At 45.0% G+C, this 19,125-nt stretch overlaps 1 protein-coding gene across 1 annotated transcript in view; it reads left to right on the top strand.

The window, feature by feature from the left end:
- LOC127489780 (uncharacterized) overlaps positions 1–19,125 on the top strand; it is a 278,910-nt gene that overhangs the window by 257,768 nt on the left and 2,017 nt on the right. The window contains exons 24-25 of the mRNA XM_070064726.1: positions 8,766–8,898; positions 13,045–13,256. The gene's annotated coding sequence lies outside the window, so the exon portion shown is untranslated. The remainder of the gene's footprint in view (positions 1–8,765; positions 8,899–13,044; positions 13,257–19,125) is intronic.

Below are 19,125 nucleotides of genomic sequence, written 5' to 3'. Positions count from 1 at the left end.
CAACTGGCATGGGCTGGGGGGTGTGTGGGACAGACCCCCTCAGTGAGCCTGAGCAGCAGGCGGGTCGCTGGCCCTAGTGGAGGGGTGCTGAGGAGGGGGCAGTGGGCTCGGGGGTCCATGGTCTCCACTCAGAAATGCACCCTGAGAAGGGACCCAGCAAAGCGCAAAGGACACCAGCACCTGTCGTGGACACAGGTGACTGCAGATGTCCAAAAGGGCCCAGGTTAAGGGGCTGCCTCCCCCCGCCAATCTCCTTCTGATGCTCACCTTGGAGAGGACGCAGGGCCACGCTGGTACCGGCACTGGAGAACCCAGGACCCTAAGTCTCCACCCACACCCCATGGCTGCTTTCATCCTGGTGAGTGTCGGAGACCCTGAAGGTCGGGCCATGGTCCCAGGCAGAGGCCTGTCCTCAGTGTGCTGGCCCTGGGCCTCTTGTTCCCTCTCTCTGGATGTGTTTGTGTCTTACACTGGAGGAGAAGCAGCCATGCAGGTCCTGAGCAAGAGTCAGAGCTGGCCTGGTCAGGGAGTCTTCCTCCTGGCCCAGACCCACCTGGGACCAGGAACGTTCTCAGTGCCAAGGGGTTCCACACATTCCTACAAAAACCAATGTGAAACCCAGTCCTCGCAGCTGCCCCTTAGGGCCCCAGGACTCCACGTTCTGAAGGCGGGGAGGGGCAGAGCACATTGTTGCCCCTGGACTCTGCTCAGAGCCCCAGCATCAGAGTTATGCCCACCCTGGTGGCTCCTGGGTGTGGTTACTGCTTCTGTTTTCCCTGTGGACCACAGCAGGCAGGCCACCCCCTTCCTGGAGTAAGATCACCTGTGTGGACCGTGACGGTGATGTTTGTGTGTATGTGTGTGTTCTGTGTGCATGTAGGTTCACATGTGTATGTGTACTGTGCAAGTGTGTGGTGTGCACATAGTTAATGGCTTCATCCTGTCCCAGCTCTTGTTGCTGTAGCCATTTGGGGAATGAACCAGCAGGTGGAAGATCTCTCTCTCTCTCTCTGCAAATCTGCATCTTAAATAAAAAAAATCTTAAAACCCTAAAACCCCACCATTTTCAGCACTGGGGACGCCTTCAGAGCTCTAGGAGCTCAGGCACTTGATGTTTGGTGGAATCAGGGACAGCGAGGTGGCAGAGCTGGGCCTACAGCCAACACTGGCATGGCCTTTGGGTGCCAGCTTGAGTCCCAGCTGTTCCCAGCTCCTGTCTTGGGTGCTTGTGAGCCGGGAGAGAGGCTGTGGAGTGGTGCAGGTACTTGGGATTCCTGGCTGCCCCAGGTCTGTCCACGTCTGGACCTCCCCCTCGCACCTCGTCAGCACCAGTAATGCTGTGTCCTTGGTCCCTGGCATCTCTAGGGCCTCTCAGGTGATTCTGGGTCCTTAACATGGGGTCTGAAGCTGCTCTTACCGTTGGCTTCCACGTGGCTGCTGTCTGTTGCTTTTGTGGCCACCATGGCTCAGCCATGGCCACACTCCCTGAAGAGTGGTTTAGGGGTGGGGCTTTTGCATCCTCTGACCCCTGCCTTCCCAGGTGTGTTCACGGGGCAGCCAGGACTAGAACAAGTGCCTATGATGATGCCACTCCACCCACCACAGCCAGCACTGATCCCTCACCTCACCTTCCCAACCTGTGTTCAGCTCAGTGGACAGGAGAGGGCAACAGTGTGGGCCTCTCTGGTCAGGTGGCCACTGACAGGAGGAGGTGTCGAGCCAGGCCTGCTTTGTGTCTAGCTCTAGTTTTCAGGGTGGCAGCTCCCACTGGTGGGCACCTGACCAGCCACCTCCTAGTGGTCTCCAGGGATTGCCTGTTGGGGGATGTGGGAAGGGAGTTCTGGCCCCCATGGTGGCATCTGCCACCCACCCTGTCACTTGCAGCTCTGTGGGAGATGGGTGAGGGTGCCCCTCTTCTGAGCAGGACCCAGAAGGGAGCTGTAGAGATAGAGGTGCAGGCTGAGTGGTGGAGTTAGGCATGGCTGGCAGGTTTATAAATGAAGACCTGGGGTCCTCATGGACCTAGATTGAGACCAGGACCTCCCCCAGGCCCTGCCTTCCAGTGGGAGTCTGCAGCCCAGCCTGCACACACCATGCTACCCTCCCCTGTCCCCCACCTTTCTTCCCTCCCCTCTCCACCTGCCCCTTCCACAGGTGCTTCAGGTGCCTCAGGCGCACCGGCCCCAAAGGCCATTCTCTCAGGTTCCTCCTGCCCCCAGGGCGTTGTCTTCCTACAGTTTTCCATAGCAGCTGCACTAATTTACATATTTAACAGCAGTGTGTAGGTGTTCCCCTTTTCCCACTTCCACCTTATCATTGTGACTCTGTCCTTTGGAGCTTAACCATTTTGAAAGGGTTAGCTCATATCATTGTGGTTTGGATGGCATTTCCATGATGGCTTGTGATATTGAGCATTTTTTTCATAGAATTGTTGGCCATTTGTATTTCTTTTTTTAAATTTTTTTAACAGAGTGGACAGTGAGAGAGAGAGACAGAGAGAAAGGTCTTCCTTTGCCGTTGGTTCACCTTCAATGGCTGCTGTGGCCGGTGCACTGTGGTTGGCACACCGAGCTGATCCGATGCCAGGAGCCAAGTGCTTCTCCTGGTCTCCCATGCGGGTGCAGGGCCCAAGCACTTGGGCCATCCTCCACTGCACTCCCGGGCCAAAGCAGAGAGCTGGACTGGAAGAGGGGCAACCGGGACAGAATCCGGCACCCTGACCAGGACTAGAACCCGGTGTCTGGTGCCACAGGTGGAGGATTAGCCTAGTGAGCCGCAGCACCAGCGGCCATTTGTATTTCTATGGAGAACTCTGTTCAGCTCCTTTGGCCATTTCATATCTGGATTCATTGTTTCATTTTATTTTTTTTAAGTTGCAGATGTATTCTGGACATTAATCCTTTTTCAGATAGGTAGGTAGCTCACAGATATTTTTGCTCATTCTGTTGGAGGACTCTTTATTGATGATTTCCTTTGCTGTCCATAAGCTGTTGATTTTCATATAATCCCATTTGATTAGTTTTGATTTTGTTGCTTTGCCCTGAAGGTCTTTTCTAAGAGTCAATCTGTACTTAAGTGTCTTCTAGTAACTCTACATTTGTTTCCAAAAGCTTCATAGTCCGTGGTCTTACATTTAAGTCCTTGATCCATTTTGAGTTGATTTTCTTCTTTTCTGTGAGTAAGGGATCTAATTTCAGTCTCGTACATAAATGCAGTTTTGCCAACACCAGTTTTTGAAGAGATTTTCCTTACAGCAGTGAATATCTGAGACCTTTTATCAAAAATCAGATGTCTCTACATATTGGTATTGATTTTGGGACTTGCATTGTTTTTTTTCCATTGGTCAATGTGTCACATTTTATGCCACGGCTGTGATGTTTTAATTAGTGTTGATTTGAATCAGGTGTTGTGAGGCATCCAGGTACTTTTGTTTTGTTTTGTTTTTTGGTAAGGAACCCCCGAGCTGTTCTGGATCTTCTGTGATTTGTATGAATTTTAGGCATTTTTTTTTGTTTTTCCACAAAGAATGTCATTGATATTTTGGTAACAATTTAAATGGATTTTTATATTGCATTAGGTAAGGTCGACATTTTTTTTTTTGACAGGCAGAGTGGACAGTGAGAGAGAGAGAGAGAAAGGTCTTCCTTTTACTGTTGGTTCAACCCCCAATGGCCACTGCGGCCGGCACGCTGTGACCGGTGCACCATGCTGATCCGAAGCCAGGAGCCAGGTGCTTCTTCTGGTCTCCATGCGAGTGCAGGGCCCAAGCACTTGGGCCATCCTCCACTGCACTCCCGGGCCACAGCAGAGAGCTGGACAGGAAGAGGAGCTACTGCCACAGAATCTGGCGCTCCGACCGGGACTAGAACCTGGTGTGCCGGCTCCGCAAGCGGATTAGCCTATTGAGCTGTGGCGCTGGCCAAGGTAGACATTTTAATGATACTCATTCTTCGAATCCATCAAAAGAAATATCATTTCATTATTTCTGTTCTTGGTGATTTCTTTTATCAAGATATGGTAATTTTGATTATAGAGCTTTAAAACATCTTTAATGTATTAAACACTGCTGTTTCTACAGTATGTTTATTTGTAACCTGTAGCTTCACTTAATTGTTTCACCAGTCCTAGCAGTGTTTTGGGTTCATTGTATTAGTATTTCTGTTACAATATCATGTCACCAGCAAGCCCTTAGAATTTGATGTTCAATTTTCAAACCTATTTACTGATTATTTGTTTCTTCTTCCTCATTGTTTTTGTGAAAATTTACAGTACTACATTCAGAAAGAGTGGTAAAAAGGGACATCCTTGTGTTGTTACATGTTTGACAAAAATGCTTTCACATTTTCCCCATCCAGCATGACATTGGCTGTTGGCATGTCATACATAGCCGTTATGATTTCGATATGTATTCCTTCTGTATCTATTTTGTGAAGTTTTTTAATCCTTTTTTACTCTATTGATATCTCTGTATCTAATTATATGATAATGTGGTTTTTCAAAAGATTTATTTCATTTGTTTGCAAGAATTATATAGATTGATAGAGGTAGAGCAAGAGCAAAAGAAAGGGAGGGAGGAAAAGAGGGAGAGGGGTCTTCTATTTGCTAGTTTATTCCCTAAATGACCTCGATGGCCAAACTGAGCTAGTATGAAGTCAGGATCCAGAAGCTTCTTCCAAGTCTCCCATGTTGCTGAAAGGGCCCAACTAATTGGGACATCCTCTGCCACTTTCCCAGGCACATTAGAAGGGAGGTAGATTGGAAGAGGAGCAGCCTGGACGCGAAATGGCACACATATGAATGGAGGCATTGTGTGTTGTGGCCTTAAACCACTGCAATACAGTGCTGGCCCTGACAATGTGTTTTTTTTTGTTTTTTGTTTTTTTTTTTGTTTTTTTTTTTTTGTTTTTTTTTTTTACAGGCAGAGTGGACAGTGAGAGAGAGAGAGAGAAAGGTCTTCCTTTTGCCGTTGGTTCACCCTCGAATGACCGCCACGGCCGGCGTGCTGTGGCCGGCGCACCCACTGATCCGATGGCAGGAGCCAAGTGCTTCTCCTGGTCTCCCAGGGGGTGGCAGGGCCCAAGTACTTGGGCCATCCTCCACTGCACTCCTGGGCCATAGCAGAGAGCTGGCCTGGAAGAGGGGCAACCGAGACAGAATCTGGCGCCCCTACCGGGACTAGAACCCGGTGTGCCGGTGCCGCAAGGCGAAGGATTAGCCTAGTGAGCCACGGCGCTGGCTGACAATGTGGTTTTGTTCTTCAATTATTTTGATATAATTTATCATGTGTATTAATTTGAAAATGTGGAACATCATGGCATTTTTGGGATGAATTCCAATTGAAGGTTATACATGAGCTTTTGCGTGTGATTTTGGTTTTGTTTGGCTAGAATTTTGTTGAGAATGTTTGCATCTTTTTCATTTAGGATCTAGGCCAGCAGTTTTGTTTACATTCAATGTTTAGCTATCTTTTGTGGTCAGAGTAATTCTGGCCTCACAAAAAGTGCTTGTTAGAGTTGAATCCTATTCTATCCAGCTCAATATTTTGAAATAGCTGGAAAAGTATTGGAGTTGCTTTTTAAATCTTCAACCTCCTTGGTTACCTTTACTCAAAGGTATTTAAATTTTAGTAGCTATTGTGAATGGAATGGATCTTTGAAGTTGTCTCTCATCCATGACATTGTGTGTATACAAATTCTATTGATTTTTGTGTGTTGATTTTATATCCTGCCACTTTTCCAAACTCTGAGTTCTAATAATCTCGTAGTGGAGTTTCTTGGTTCCCCCATTTAAAAAATCATGTCATTCTGAAGGAGGGATACTTTGACTTCCTCCGTCCCAATTTGTATCCATTTGATTTCTTTTTCTTGCCTAATGGCTCTGTCTAAAACTTCCAGAACTATCTTGAATAGCAATAATGAGGGTGCATCCTTGTCTGATTCCAGATCGTAGTTGGGAATACTTCCAACTTGTCCCCATTCATAAGATGCTATCAGTCGGTTTGACATAAATTGCCTTGATTGTGTTGAGGAATGTTCTTCTACAGTCAGTTTCCCTAAGGTTTTCTTTCTGAAACGATGTTGCATTTTTCCAGCTGTTTTCATCTATTTGAAATAATCATATGTTTTTTAATATTTATTTAAATGAAAAGCAGACTTATTGAGTGACCAATTCATTGGCAAACAGTACATTGTAGTAATTCCGATGGTTTTTTTTATTTATTGGGTTTCTGTTATTAAAGTTTGTTTTTTGTTTATGATTTTACTCATTGGGGTCTTATTCCTGTTTTTTTGTTTGTTTGTTTGTTTGTTTTGGAGATTTTCAGCAAGTTTCTAAATTTTTTTAATCAGCATTTCATTTCAGTGATCTTTTGTAATGTTTTTGCTTCAACTTTGTTTATTTCTTCTCAAATTTCCATGATTTCTGTCATCCTACTAATTTGGAGTTTGATATGTTGGTTTTCCAGGTTTTGTGATGCATTGAAAAGCTCATTTATTTGATGCCTTTCCAATATCTTGTGGTAGGCACAAGTTGTTATAAAGTGTCCTCTTAACATTGTATTTGCTGTGTCCCATACGTTTTGCTGTGTTGTGCTGTTATCTTCAATCATTTCCAGAAATTTCTTGATTTCCATTTTGATTTCTCCTACGACCCACCATTCATTCAGGAGCATGTCGTTCGGTCTCCATGTGTTTGCATATGTTCTGGAGTTTCTTGAGTTGTTGATTTCCCGTTTCCTTGAATTTTGGTCATAGAAGATGCGTGAAATGATTTCAGTTACTGAGTTTACTAAGCTAGTTTTATGGCCTATCATATGTTGTGTCCTAGAGAAAGTTCCAGGGACTGATGAGAAGAATGTGCATTCTGCAAGTGTGGGATGAAATGTTCTGAGTTAGGACTTCCAGCAAGGCAGTCTGTTCCCATGGAGAAAGTGATGAGCGACTGAGTCACCTACAATTGTGACATAAGGGGAGGGGCGAGGAAATGACCAAGAGAAGGCAGTGCAGGTGTTCTCATAAGATATGTTTTGTATTTAAGAGATCCAAATTCCATGCATTTCATAAATGCGATTTAGGTACACAGTGATTGTCCCCACCCTACCTCTCTGTCCAGAGCGCAACACATCGTGCACTTGGTTGTCTGACTCCTGGCAACAGCCCCGGGACAGAGAAGGGCAAGGATGCTGGGCGTGTATCTGCCGTTCAGTACCCTGACCATGGGCAGTTTGGCAGAGCGCTGCACCATGCAGGAGTGTCTGGGTGTCAGCCTGGAGGTCTAGAGAGCTCCACACTGCCCTGAGCTTCTGATGGGCTGCATTGGGAGCAACGATGCCCTTGGAGCACATTTGGTCATGGTGAGCACAGGGTGGGCATGTCAGGCTGGGGCTCAGGTCGCTGCCCCTGGTTAATCAAGGCAGTGCGGCCTCTTCCACTGACGCTGTGTATCCTGGGAGGAAGGGGCGGGTGTTAGTTGGATGGCGCTTGAGCAGTAGGCCTCGGGAAGAAGTAGGAGATGTCTGCGGGAGTGGTGTCGTGGTAGGCTGGCGGTGTTATTGGCGGCAGCGGCACGGGAGGCTTGGAGAGTGCGGGAGGGATTTGCTGCTTTTGAGATTATGGACAGTGAAATGCCCAGGGCCTGCCTCAAAGGATGTGGGATCCGGGGCTTCCCAGTGGTGTTCTCCCCCCAAATGCACAGGTTTGGAGGCAGTGGGGGTGGGTGGGAGCTCAACTGTGAGGAAGCCGAGACGCTGGTGTCAGCCTCCCCTCCCCCCACGGAGCACAGGGATGTGAACCTGTACCCATAGTGGACTAGTGTTTTCTTGTAATTTGATGATACTCAGTTTTAGATTTTGTTCCTTGAAGTGTTTTTAGTTGCTTTTTGTATAAGGTGTAAGGTATCGGGCTTCTTTCAGCATTCTGCATGTGGAGGTCCAGTTTTCTCGGGACCATTTTTTGAAGAAACTGTCCTTTGCACCTGGGATTGATCTTTAGCTCTTTTTTTTTTTTTTGACAGGCAGAGTGGACAGAGAGAGAGACAAAGAGAGAAAGGTCTTCCTTTGCCGTTGGTTCACTCTCCAATGGCCGCTGCGGCCGGCGCGCTGCGGCCGGCGCACCGCGCTGATCCGATGGCAGGAGCCAGGAGCCAGGTGCTTTTCCTGGTCTCCCATGGGGTGCAGGGCCCAAGCACCTGGGCCATCCTCCACTGCACTCCCTGGCCACAGCAGAGAGCTGGCCTGGAAGAGGGGCAACCGGGACAGAATCTGGTGCCCCGACCGGGACTAGAACCTGGTGTGCCGGCGCCGCTAGGCGGAGGATTAGCCTAGTGAGCCACGGCGCCGGCCTGATCTTTAGCTCTTTTTAAAGACAGAGTAGTTGTAGATGTGTGCGTTATTTCAGGTGTTTCTTTTCTGTTCCATTGTTCTATATGTCATTTTTTTTTTTGCCTGTACCAAGCTGTTTTGATTGTAACTACTCTGTTCTGTGTCTTACAATCTGTTATTGCAACGCTTTGAGTTTTGTCAATGTTGTATAAGGTTGCTTTCAGTATTCAGATGTTCTGTGTTTTCATATGAATTTTAGCATTGTTTTCTTTCCATCTGGGCAAAATGTTATTTGTCCTTTGGTTGGGATTCCATTGTGTCTCTAAATTGCTTATGGAAGAATGGAAATTTTCATTTTGTCGATTTTACCAATGAATGAACATGGCAGATTTTTCCATTTTTGTGTGTCTTCTTCCATTTCTTTAATGTTTATTAATTTTTATTGTAGACATTTTCATGGATATGAAACTGGACACCGAGTTGACGCTGAAGTTCAGCTGCTGGGTCATCTTCCATTTCTGGAGCCTGCTCAGCTTCCTTGTAAAACCCGGCTGGGCTTTCACCCTGGACAGGAGCAACTGGTTAGTAGACGTGGCTGCGTCCTGTAGATGGCAGCCTTTGGGCCAAGGGGGAGAGAAGGGAAGGGAAGGGACCTCTGTTCCCTGGAGTTGGGCTGGCGAGGCTGAGAGCAAGGTGGACTTCCAAGCTTTGGGAAGGAGGGTCAAGTGGGGAAGCCCTATAGACATGTGGAGACAGAAATGTGGGGGCCTAGCATTCCTAGAATAGAGTGTTGGCCACAGAGACAGAGGTGAATAAGATGTTGGTGAATGTGTTCCCTTGGGCGCTGCAGAGAATTAGGGGCCAAAGAGCATGTTAAGAAGGGAAGACTGTGTCTCCAGGCAGTGGGAGGGAGACCTGGGAGTAAAACTGCATGTGTTGACTCAGAGTACAAAAGATAAGAAGTCTGCTTTGGAGAGACGTGGTAATAGTTGTTATGTTTCAGATTTTCAGGCTAAGGACGATGGGATTGCAAGTACTTCATGCAGTGGGAGTGGAGGGTTAGATGCCATGGAAGAACCTGGTTCATGCAAGGTTTTGGGAGCTGGAAACAGGTTATTTCTGTATGTCACCATCCAGTGATAGAAAGGGAAAATAGAAGGATTGCATGGAGGAAGGCAGGTGACTTTGAGGAGAGTTGTAATAGGGAGGAGCTGGTAGAACTACTTGTAAGAACTAGTGGAGCTTCAGAGTGTTAGATGCGGGACAGGGCCTGGGGAGCAACCTTAGTTAAAGTGAGGGAAAGGATATCAGGAGGTGGTCAGAGGGACCTTTCAGAAGGTACTGGGGAATGGGTGCTGAGTTAATCAGGAAATTTGACCAAAGTCTCCCAACTACCAAGAGATGGAGAAGATCTTAGTTGAAATCAGATAAGTGTTGATAGGGGGCTTAGGTACATGGAGAACCTGACATAGCCTGGGAATGAAGTTTGTGGCTTGTATTCAGTTTGTAGAAGTCAGAATTATAGCAGAGGACTTTCTATTGGTAAACGTGTTTTTCTTGGGTTTCAAAGGAGTGTCTGTGATGTGCCCACATTTGTTGTAGTTACTTAAGGTAATGCAGAGAGCGTCATGTGGGTCCTTGAAAAAGTTTGTGGAAAGAGGGATTTGTAAGGTTGTTTCACTGTGTGTGTGTGTGTGTGTGTGTGTGTGTGTAGTATTATTCTTACCCATTCAACAATGATGTTAGAAGACTTTGTCAATTTCTTGTTTTCGCTGCTGTGAAGCATACTGCAATAAATATTGTGGTGTACGTATCTCTCTGATACAGTATGTTCATGTGTTTTGGGTTATAGCCAGTAGAGGGATTGCTCCATATCGTATGGCAAGTCTGTCTGGTTTTTTAAGAAATCTCCATACCGTTTTCCACAGCGTCTGCACTAATTTACATTTTTACCACCAGTGGGTAAGTTTTTCCCTTTTCCCACATCTTCCTCCTCATTGTGACTCTCCGTCCTTTGGGTTTTAGCCAGTATGTACGTGTGAGCTAATATCTCATTGTGGGTTGGATTTGCATTTCCCTGATAGCTTGTGATGTTGCGCATTTTTCCTATATTTCTTGGCCATCTGTATATCTATGGGGAACTGTCTGTTGAGCTCCTTTGGCTACTTCATAACTGGATTGGTTGGGTTTTTTATTGGTGTTTTTTTTTAAGTTGCAGATGTATTCCTGATATTAACCCTTTTCATATAGGTTGCTGACAAGTATCCTTTGGTCATTCTTGTGAATGAATCTTCACTCTGTGATGATTTCCTTTGCTGTGCAAAGCTTTTCATTTCATTTGATCCCATTTGTTAGGTTTTGATTTTGCTGCCTCGGCTTTGAGGGTCTTGTCTAAGAGTCATCCCCTATTCCAGTGTCTTGGAGCTTTCTTTGTATTTCCTTCAAAAAGCTTCACAGTCCTGGGTCATAGATTTAGGTCTCCAATCCATTTTGAGTTGATTTTTATATTTTATTGGAGTTATGAATCTAATTTCAATCTTCTACACAAATACATCCATTTTTGGCAACACCACTTGTTGAAGAACTTCAATGGATGGTCTGAGACCTTTTGTAAAAATATGGTATTGAACATATTTTGATTAATATTGGAGCTCGCCTTGTTCTCTTCCATTGGTCTGTGTGTCACTTTTTATGCAAGTGCTATGATATTTTGTTTAGTGTCATTTGTAGAATGCTTTGAATCAGGTGTTGTGAGGTATCCAGGCTAACTTTGTTTCACTTTTTGCTCAGAAACACCTTATCTATTCTGTGTCTTCTGTGATTTTGTTTGAATTATAGGTTTGTGGTATATAATTCTGTAAAAAACGTCATTGGTGTTTTGATGAAAATTTAATTGAATCTTTAGGTAGCGTTACGTAGAGATTTTAATTATACTGATTCTTCAAATCCACCAAAAGAGAAATCTTTCCACTTTTGTGTCCTTGGTGATTTCGTTCATCAGTGTATGGTGATTTTTATTTAGAGCTCTTTGACTTCTTTGGTTAAATTTTTTCCTAAACTTTTTATTTATGTTGTTATTGTCCTTGGGATACTTGTTGATTGCTCTGTCAGTGAGTTCATCATTAATGTATAAACACTGCTGCTTACACACTATGTTTATTCATAACCTGAAACTTCACTTAATTGTTTCACCAGTTCTAGCAGTGTTTTTGGTGGATTGTTTTAGTTTTTTTCTGGTACCATATCATGCCACCTGTAAGCTTTTAGAATTTTACTTTCTCTTTCATAATCTAGGTGCTGTTTATTTCTTTCTTCTCCTTTCTTTCTCTTGTGAAAATTTACTGTACTGCATTCAGTAAGAATTTTAAAAATGGATATCCTTGTGTTGTTAAATGTTTGACAAAAATGCTTTCACTTTTTGCCCATCCAGGATGACATTGGCTGTTGAGTTGTGATACATAGCCTTTAAGATTTTGATGCCTATTCCTTTTATACCTACTTTGTGGAAGTTTTTTTTTTTTTTATCACGAATGGGATTGGATCTTTCAGGTTATTTCTCTATCTAATGAGATAATAATGTGGGTTTTTTTAAATAAAAACATTTATTTCATTTGTTTCTAAGAATTAGAGAGAAGGCCGGCAACATGTTTCACTTGGCTAATCCTCCGCCTGTAATGCCGGCATCCCATATGGGCACCAGGTTCTATTCCCAGCTGCTCCTCTTCCAGTCCAGCTCTCTGCTGTGGCCCAGGAGGGCATTGAAGGATGGCCCAAGTGCTTGGGCACCTGCACCCGCATGGGAGAACAGGAGGTGGCAGCTGGCTCCTGGCTTTGGATTGGCGTAGCACTGCCATAGTGGCCATTTGGGAGGTGAACCAACAGAAGGAAAACCTTTGTCTCTGTCTCTCCCTCTCACTGTCTAACTCTGCCTGTCAAAAAAAATCAATAAAATAATAAAAGAATTAGAGAGAAACAGAACAAGTGCAAGTGAACGAGATTGAGAGAGTATGAGAGTGAGAGAGGTCTTCCATTTGCCAGTACACTCCTGGAATGACCGTGATGGCCAAACTGAGCCAATATGAAGTCAGGATCCAGGACCTTCTTCTGGGTCTCCTATGTGGCTGCAGGGGCCCAAGGAATTGGGACATCCTCCACCACTTCCCCAGGCACATTAGGAGGGAGCTGGATTGGAAGTTGGGCAGCCAGAACACACACTGGCACCGACATGGAAAGACAGCACTGCATGCCATGGCTTTAACGTGCTGTAACACAGCACCAGGCCTGCTTGTCTGACTCCGGGCAGCAGCCCTGGCCACCGACTAGGCCAAGGATGCTGGGCAGGTATCCTCCATTCAGTACCCTGACCACGGGTAGTTTGTCAGAGCGCTACACCAACGGGACTGTCTGGGTGTCAGCCCAGAGGTCTAGAGAGCTCCATACTGCCCTGAGATTCTGGTGGGCTAGATGGGAATCGATGATGTCCATGGAGCATTTCTGATTGTGATAAGCACAGGGCCACAGTGCCATTTAGAGCTAAGGCTGCTTCCCCTGATTCATCAAGGTAGCTTGGCCTCCTCCACTGACACTGTGTTTCCTGGGAGGAAGGGGGAGGTGTTAGTTGGCTGGCACTTGCGTATTTAAGCTAACAGGACAGAGATGCCCAGGGGCTGCCTCAAAGGAGACGGGATCCCGTGACTTCCAGCAGCGTTCACCCCCGAAATCCACAGGTTCAGAGTCAGTGGGGGTGGGCAGCGGCTCAGCCATGAAGAAGCCGAGAAGCGATGTCTGCCTCCCCTCCTCCCTCCCAGAAGATCTGGATGTGAAACTAACCCAGAGTGGACGCTGAAGCTCAGCTGCCAAGTAATCTCCCATTCCCGGAGAGACTGCACAGCTTCCTGCTCAATGCCAGCTGGGCCTTCATCCTGGAGAGGAGCAACTGGTGAGTAGATGTGGCTGCCCCAGTAGTGCCATGTCTGGATGCACAAGGGGAAGGGAAGGGAAAGCCCGTTCCCTGGGGTTGGGCGGCCCAGGCTGACAGTGATGTGCCCTTACCCCGTGGCAAGGAGGGTCATGTGGGGCAGCCCCACAGGCATGGGGAGAAATGTAGGGGCCTGGTGGGCTTCAGTAGATTTGGAGAGCATGGAGACAGGGGTGGATAGGATGTTGGGGAATGAGTTCCCCAGGGCTCTGTAGAGAATTAGGGGCCAAAGAACATGGTAATAGGGAAAGACTTGGGTATCCAGGAAATGGGAAGGAGACCTGGAGGAAAAGTGTGTGCTGTCGAGTCAGAGTACAAAACCCAAGAAGTCTGGTTTGGAGAGACGTGTTAATAAAAGTTTGGGGTTTAGATTTTGGGCCTAAGAATGACGGGATGGAGGTATTTAGTGTGGTGTGAGTGGAGGGTTAGATTTCATGGAAGAACCTGGGGCATGGAAGAACCTTAGGAAATGTGAGGGTAAGAAAATGGTGATGGGTGTGGTGTGGTCTTTCTTAGGGACTGTGGTATGGGTGCATGGTCAATCAGGAAACTTTGACAAAGGTCTCTGGAATACCAGGGATGGGAGAGGATTATCTGGGAGAAAACTGGATTGGTGTTGTGCTTAGGAAGACAAGAACCTGATCAAGCCTGGACTGAAATTTGAGGCTTGAGGGCAGCTTATAGAAGTGTGAATTTGGGCAGAGGACTCTCTCTTGGTAAAGGTGTATTTCTTGTCTTTCAAAGATGTTTCTGTTATGTGCCAGCATTTATTCTAGTTATTTAATGTAATGCAGGGGCCAATGTGAGGTACTTTGAAAAGTTTGTGGAAAGAAGCAGTTGTGAGTTTGTTGTCTTTCAAGACATTTTGATAAACTGCACACAGCTTTGTCGTGGTATATGTTTTCCATATCCTTCTAGGCAGCTCTGTGTGAAAGCTTCTGCTTTCATGGAGCAGAATTGTTGTTTGGGGGCTGGGGATGACTGGAGTCCTGCAGGACTTTACCAGGTAGGAGTTCTTGAAATATCTTCCCCTTATGTTGGAATGTATACTTTGTAGTACTTCCTATTCCTCATGTGTTTTTTTATACCATCTCTGATGTTTCCATTTGCTTTTATGAGCCATTATACCTTGTCTTATTTCACACTGTCACATTTATTAGGAATGCAAATTCTTCCTTAGGTTTTTCTTTTCAATGCAGTGTTATTTTTGAGTAACACTTATGCAGAATTATATAGTTTTATACTCTCACTTTATAGTTTATTTCTACAGAAAGATTTTCAAACTTACATTTTTATAAGTCATGTTTTCCTTGTACAGAATTTTGTGAACATGCACATTTTACATTTTTAATTTTACTGCAATTTGAGTGCTTTCCTATTTTATGTAAATCTCCATCAAAGATTAATACATCCTAGTAGATGTATTTGTTTTTTAGGTTAACAAAATTCTTCAATATGTTCTATAGAACAATTATGAATCAACATTCCCTTCTTTCTGCTCTCCTTCCAACGCTGTCTCTCCCAGTGTACCTCTTCCTTTCTTTCTCCATTTGTTCCTCCCTTCCTTACTTTCTTCCATTTTGGACAGTTTCTATATTTGCATTTTAGTAAAAAAAGCTAAATTCTTTACCAAGTAAGAAGTTCAGATACTAAAAAATGGGGGTGGGGGCAATGTTTGGCATCCCCCTATGGGTGCTTATTCAAGTCCCATTTAATCCACTTCTTTTTTTTTTTCAAGACGTATTCATTTATTTGAAAGACAGTGTTGTAGAGAGGCAGAGAGAGTGAGTGAGAGGTTTCAATCCACTGGTTAACTCCCTGGAAGGTCCAAATGGCCAGAGGTGCACTGATCCGAAGCCAGGAGCCAGGAGCTTCCTCAGGGTCTTCTAGTGCAGGTGTAGGGGCCCAAGGACTTGGGCCATCTTCCACTGCTTTCCCAGGCCATAGCAGAGAGCTGGATCAGAAGTCGACCAGCTGGGACTTGAAACCGGCACCCATATGGATGCCGGCACTGCAGGAGGCATCCTTACTCGTGATGCCACAGCACCAGTTTATACTCCATTTCTGATCCAACTCCATGCTAATGCACCAAAGCAGGAGAGAGCAGCCCAAGTGCTTGTGACTTTGCACCCATGTGGGGGACCTGGAAATGTGAACCAGCAGATGGAAGATCTCTCCTTCTTTCTCACTCTCTGTATGTAACAATGTCTTTGTGAAAAACAAAATAGATCTTCTAAAAACAAGGAAAGATTAGAAACCCTCGTTTATAGGGAATATAAGTAACAAGTATAATCAGTTGAATGGAAAAATGACCATTTTATTTATACACCCTAAATTTAAAGTAATCACAGATCATTAAAACTATACTAACGTAACATTCTTTTTTCTTTTTAAAATTTAAATTTTAAAATTTACTTTTACTTACTTAAAAGACAAAATTACTGAAAGAGGTGTAGAGATAGAGGGAGAAGTCTTCACTCTGCTGGTTCATTTCCCAAATTGCCACATGGCTAGAAATGAGCCAGTCGCAAGTTATGAACGAGGAGCCTCTTCCAGGTCTCCCACATGGGTGCAGGGGCCCAAGGACTTGGGCCATTTTCTACTGCTTTCCCAGTCCATAGCAGAGAGCTAGATCAGAAGAGGAGCAGTGGAGTCTAGATCCTGTGCCCATGTGGGATGCCCACCTTTCAAGCCTGGGTTTTAACACACTGCCACACAGCCCCTGCCCCTTCAATTATTTTTAAAATGAATGAAAAGAGAACATATTTCATGCATTGTGTAGGTACAGTTCTAAGAATAAACCCAGGATTTCTGCTCTCCCCCTTTCCCCTCCTTCCTTTCCTCTTTTCATCTATTTTTCATGATATGATTATAATCCATGTAATATTCAGGGTAACCATAATATTCATAGGTAAAAGGTAGAAAGAATAAAGTTCCACCAGAGAAGTATGATGATCTTTTATTTTAGGACATTAAATTAAAAAAAAATTAGTTTTCTTGAGAGGTATTGTTACAGAGAGAGGGAGGCATAGAGTTAGAGGACTTCCATAAATATGGGTTCATTCCACAGATGGCCACAATGTCTGGAGGTGGCCCAGTGCAAAGCCAGGAACCAAGAGTTTCTTCCATCTTTCCCACTATGTTGCAGGGGCCCAAGCCTTTGGGCCATCTTCCATTGCTTTCTCAGGCCATCAGCAAGGAAGAGGATTGGAAGTGGAGCAGCTGGACTTAAACTGGTGCCCATATGGGATGCCGGCACCACAATGGATGCTTAACCCACTATGCCACAGTTCCGGCCCCAGTGTTCCGTTCTTAACCACTGGTTTGTCCAGGTTATCAAACAGTGTTTTCTAGGAGTATATTTGCAGCAATAGTGATACACATTGGCATTTTTTTTTGTTTTTGTGTTTTGAATTTTTCAAAAAGTTAACTTTCACATGTAAGGTAATACATGTGGTATTTTTCTTTTTCTGGCTGATTTCTCTAAGATGAAGTCCTCCAGTAACTCCATTTTGATGCACTTGATAAAATTTCATTATTTGTAAGTCCTGAATAACATTTGATCGTCAATCTATACCATGTTTTCCTTAGTAATTCATCTGATGATGGAAATCTTGGTTTAATCCATGTTTATTCCTTGTGGCTGCTGTGAACCGTATTGCAATCAACATGGTGGTGTTGGTATCTCTTTTTTTTTTGGACAGGCAGAGTTAGACAATAAGAGAGAGACAGAGAGGAAGGTCTTCCTTTCTGTTGGTTCACCCTCCAAATGGCCACTACGGCTGGTGCGCTGCACCGATCCAAAGTGAGGAGCCAGGAGCTTCTTCCTGGTGTCCCATGAAGGTGCAGGCCCCAAGGACCTGGGCCATCCTCCACTGCCTTCCCAGGCCACAGCAGAGAGCTGGACTGGAAGAGGAGCAACTGGGACAGAATCTGGCACCCCAACTGGGACTAGAACCTGCGGTGCCGGTGCTGCAGGTGGAGGATTAACCAAGTGAGCCGTGGCACCGGCCAATCTCTCTTATTTTTTTGTAACAGGAGAGAGTTTTATCAGTTCTGTTGTCATACTCTCATGCTCACCTTCTCTGCTCCAAGGAGACCCGTTGCAGAGCTCTAGCCGCAGTGAGTGTTGTATTCGTCCACACTGCCACAAGAACACACAAAGCATCAGTGCAGTTCACAGTGTGAGCCTGGATCCTGCAGCAATGACTCTCACCAGAGAATCAGGGCAACCTGAGCATGTGGAGCAGCCCAGAATGACTGCTCAGGGACCCGGCCACACCCTGCACCCTTCCATGCAGCCACAGTGTTTTCACAATCCCAGCACACAAGACTCCCGCAGTCAAAACTGCCCAGACCCCTGTCAGTTCTCCCAGCCAGACTCAGGCGTCTCATCTCAGCTGGTTGCTGGGTACATGGACAGAAGCTGGAACAGCTGATAAGTATGTCCAAAATGGTTCCCGCCATACTTCAGCTAGTTACAGGATACTGATGCAGGGTGGCTCAGGGAGATAGAAACATATGCCCCCCCTTTATTCTTCTAGGTGGCAGGTACACTGTCTCCCACAGGGCTCCAAGCCAAACTCATTCCAGGCTGTCCCCTCAGCTTTATCGCCAGTGGCTTGGGCTACTTCAGTGATCTCAGCTCACTCTCCAAAGCTGGTGTTGATGCTCTTGGCCACTTGGTTACTGAGTTCTGTGTGTCCACACCCTCCACACAGATCCAGTGTCCTCTACTTTGCATGGAGTGTCCTCTGAAGTTTTTTCCCTTTCTTGAGATTGCAATCTCCACTTTTTTCCCCTCTTAAAACTATCTTCTAGACTAGAGCAATGAGCTCCCTCTCTATTCTGCCATCTTAAAATCTTTTATCTGGATTGCCTATTAGGTGCCCTATTAGTAACCACAGCTCAGTGAGCATATATGGTGTTTCTCCTTTTGGGACAGCCTACCTAAGTCGTTGGCTAGAGAATTTAATCTGTTTACATTCAAAATTATTACTGACTGATGAGAGCTAACCCTGTCATTTGGTGGATTGAATACTGATTATTCCTTCTGTATAATACTGAATACTGATTATACTTCCTGAAGTTGGCAGTGTCATGTGCTTTCGTGATGCTTACTTCTAATGTATGGCCTCCTGCAGAATTCCCTGTAAGACTGGTCTGATTCTCAGTTTTTGCTTACCTGAAAAATACCAATTTTTGTCCTTCACTTTTAAAGGACAAAATTTGGCTGATATAATCTTGGTTGGTAGTTTTTTTCCCTTATAACCTTGAATATATCGTCTCACTCTGTTCCTACCTGTGGGATGTCTGCAGGGAGGTCTGAAGTTAATCTAATTGATTTTCCCTTATGTGTAACTGTTGCTGTTCTCTTACTGTTTTTAGCATTCTCTTCTTATCCCTTACTTTTGACAGTTTGACTACAAGATGCCTTGGGTAAGATCTTCTTTTGAATGAGTCAGCTTGGGATTCTTTGAGCTTCTTCTATCAGGATGTCCACGTCTCATGAAAGACCTGTGTAATTGCCAATAATTATTTCATTTAGTAGGTTCTCAAAGTTTTTTTGAATTTCTTCTCCTTTTGGGATCTCTTGCTTCTTCAGGACATATTTACATTTTATTGTTTCCTACATTGTAGAAAAACCGTCCTGTACAAGTAATTGTGAAGTAAAATTATTGCAACTGTATATTAAAATGATGTAGTTAACTACCAGATATTTCTGTACATGTTCCAATATAGCAGGTTTGTATTGAGAGACGCCAATGGGTGGATTAAAGAGATACTTAGGAAGTGAAATTACCAAGATTTGGTAATGCCTCTCTCCCCT

Source organism: Oryctolagus cuniculus, chromosome 19, assembly GCF_964237555.1.
Source record: "Oryctolagus cuniculus chromosome 19, mOryCun1.1, whole genome shotgun sequence".
NCBI classification, from domain to species: Eukaryota; Metazoa; Chordata; class Mammalia; order Lagomorpha; family Leporidae; genus Oryctolagus; species Oryctolagus cuniculus.
The sequence above is the reverse complement of the archived record's forward strand: the minus strand, read 5'-3'. Positions and strand labels throughout refer to the sequence as shown.